Genomic DNA, 460 nt, shown 5'->3' on the forward strand with positions numbered 1-460 from the left:
CGGGCGGCGGATCTGGGGAACAATGTGAACACGCGGGCAGGCGCAACAGGGCACTGGACAGGGTGACATGGCACACCCTATTGGGCATGCCCACAGCACTCTTACGAACTCAAAACCAACCTAGTGCTACTCCAAGGCAACACAATCTAACACATGAACACCACCAACCAACCTCGACGTGCAATCTTCTCCACATGTGCAACTATGTATAGCTCCAAAGGTAGCACTTCCATCTCACTTTGCCTTTCGCTTGCCAACAATGCCCACGATATTTGCCTTTTGCCAAATGTACTACTTACTACCTTTGCACATCATCCACTTTGAGGCACCAACGGGCTCTGCCAACCCTGAGCTACAAAACAAATTCAACTCTTGTCAACCCTGCTTTAGCTCACGATCCTTTTCTACCTTCAAGTAATCCCCCACCCTATAAGCATGGAGCCCTATGTTTTTTGTATGC

Source organism: Cibotium barometz, chromosome 48, assembly GCF_041138505.1.
Source record: "Cibotium barometz isolate CiBa-2024 chromosome 48, ASM4113850v1, whole genome shotgun sequence".
NCBI lineage: Eukaryota > Viridiplantae > Streptophyta > Polypodiopsida > Cyatheales > Cibotiaceae > Cibotium > Cibotium barometz.